Here is a 2686-nt window from a genome sequence, read left to right on the forward strand (position 1 = left end):
AGGGGGGGTGGGATTATGGACATTGGGGAGGGTATGTGCTATGGTGAGTGCTGTGAAGTGTGTAAACCTGGTGATTCACAGACCTGTACCCCTGGGGATAAAAATATATTATATGTTTATAAAAAATAAAATTTTAAAAATAATAATAAAATAAAATAAAATTGAAAAACAAAACAAATACAGCAGCACTTGGGGGCTCAGTGGATTAAGCATCCAACTTTTGATTTTGGCTCAGGTCATGAACTCATGGATCATAAGATCAAGCCCTGCATCAGGATCCATGCTCAGTAGGGGGTCTGCTTGGATTCTCTGCCTCTGCCCCTCCCCTCGCTCTCTCTCTGTGTCTGTCTGTCTGTCTCTCTCTCTCTCTCTCTAAAATAAATAAATAAATAAATAAATAAATAATCTTTTTAAAGATTATAAAGTGTATTACTTATCTAATGTTATTTGTCCCAAAATTCAGCACCTAAAAACAAAAAAAAAAAAAATCTCAGTTTCTGTGGGTCTTGATTTCAAGAACAAAGCTGGGTGGTTCTCACTCTGGGTCACTCATGACATTGCAGTTATCTGAAGGCTTGACTGGAACTGGAGGATCTGCTTTCAAGATGATGCACTCACATGGTTGTTGGCAGGGAACCCCTGCCAACATGGGCACCTTCTTGCTCACCACATGGTCTCTTCATAGTGCTGTTTGAGTGTCCTTATGACAAGGCAACTAACTTCCCCCAGAATGAGTGCTAAAAGAGAGAAAGAGGAAGAAGCCATCATGCCTTTTATGACCTAGTCTCAGAAGTCACACACCATCATTTCAGCCATATTCTATTCATTAGAAGTAACCACTAGTCCAGCCCACATTTGGGGATAGAAGAATTGGGTTTCACCTCTTGAAGGGAGAAATATAGAGGAATGGACATATGTTAAAACAATTACATAGGAGCGCCTTGGTGGCTCAGTCGTTAAGCATCTGTCTTTGGCTCAGGTCATGATCCCAGAGTCCAGGGATCGAGCCTCACATCGGGCTCCGTGCTCAGCGGGAAGTCTGCTTCTCCCACTCCCCGTGCTTCTGTTCTCTCTCTCGCTGTGTCTCTCTCTGTCAAATAAATAAATAAAATCTTAAAAAATAAGTAAAATAAAACAACTACATATACTTTGCCTGGGTCCTAATTTTGCTGAGTCCTAGACCTGATGATATCCTACAACACATTCTTCAGCCCATGAAGAGATAAACATAGCAATTTTGAGGAATATTAAAGACAGATTTCAGCCACCATGGCCACTGCCTAGACTTCTGTCCATGTCTTGCCTATGCTTATATTTTCATGTACTTATAAAAATTAAACAGTTGGTAGCAATTTGAAGGTCCCACAGGTCCAAAGTCCTACCTCTTGTACTAGGAAAAATGGCTTTTAAACATCTAGTTTCTATTTTGAGTATTCAACAATGGATATTATATTAAAGGGCATTTAGTTATATTATTGGATAATATAGTTATTAGGATATCTATGTATTGGGGTTTTTTTTTGTTTTGTTTTTTGGTTTTTGTTTGTTTCTTTGTCAGAGAGAAAGCAGAAGCCAGGGGCAGAGGGAGAAAAGTAGGCTCCTTGCTGAGCAGGAAGCCTGATGGGGACTCCATCCCAAGACCCTGAGATCATGACCTGAGTTAAAGGCAGATGCTTAACCTACTGAGCCACCCAGGCATCCCAGGATATCTATGTATTGAATTATGATCTGTGATACAATCAGCAAAATAATCTGAAGAAAATGTAGAAGGTGAAATAATCCATAGGTTAACAGAAACAGACATATCAAACAAGTGTGGTTCCTATTAGAATTATAGTTCAAACAAACCAGCTGTAAACACACACACACACACACACACACATTTATGGGACAACATAGAAAATTTGAACACTGGATATTTGATGGTCTCAAAGTATTTGAATTAAAAAAATCTTTAGGTATGATAATGATATCACAGTTATTTTTTGAAGAGAATTAATCATACATACTGAAATGTTTTTAACTTTCTCCTGAAAATACTTTCAAATTTAGAGAAAAGTTGCATAAATAATACAAAGAATCCTCATATACCATCTGTCCATATATATATATATATATGGACACAAAGATGAAGTCTTCATGGAGATGAAGCCTGCCAACACTCTAAGAAAAGTGAATCTTTCCATAGTTGAAACTCTGATGAGACTGTCACCATGGCCAACACCTAGATTGTAGCTTAGTGAGACTGTGAGCAGATTACACAGCCAAGATGTGCTCAGACTCTTGACTTATAGAAACTGTGAGATAATAAATGTGTATTGCTTGAAGCTCTTAAATTTGTTACACAGCAATAAAAACTAGTATACCAACGTATGACACCAAGATGTAACACATAACGCTTGTAAAAAAGTAGTCAAGAAAGATTGGAGTCTGAGAAACCTTCGTGGTGTACATTTTAATTTTGAAATTAATTAGCCTTAGAGATATCTCAACTTCTGGGCAAAATCTTTTGATAGGGATTTAAATTTTAATAAGATACATTGATATTCTGCTTCAGAATGGAACGAAATTGGGACATCCAAAGATTTCGCAGTAACCTTGTCAGAATAGTGAAAAGAATTAAAAATAGAGATAACTTATTGGACAAATTGTGTCATAAAAAACATTAGTCAAGGAGAGGTACTCT

This window comes from Enhydra lutris, unplaced genomic scaffold (genome assembly GCF_002288905.1).
Source record: "Enhydra lutris kenyoni isolate GAN:26980312 unplaced genomic scaffold, ASM228890v2 scaffoldscaffold79, whole genome shotgun sequence".
Lineage (NCBI taxonomy): Eukaryota > Metazoa > Chordata > Mammalia > Carnivora > Mustelidae > Enhydra > Enhydra lutris.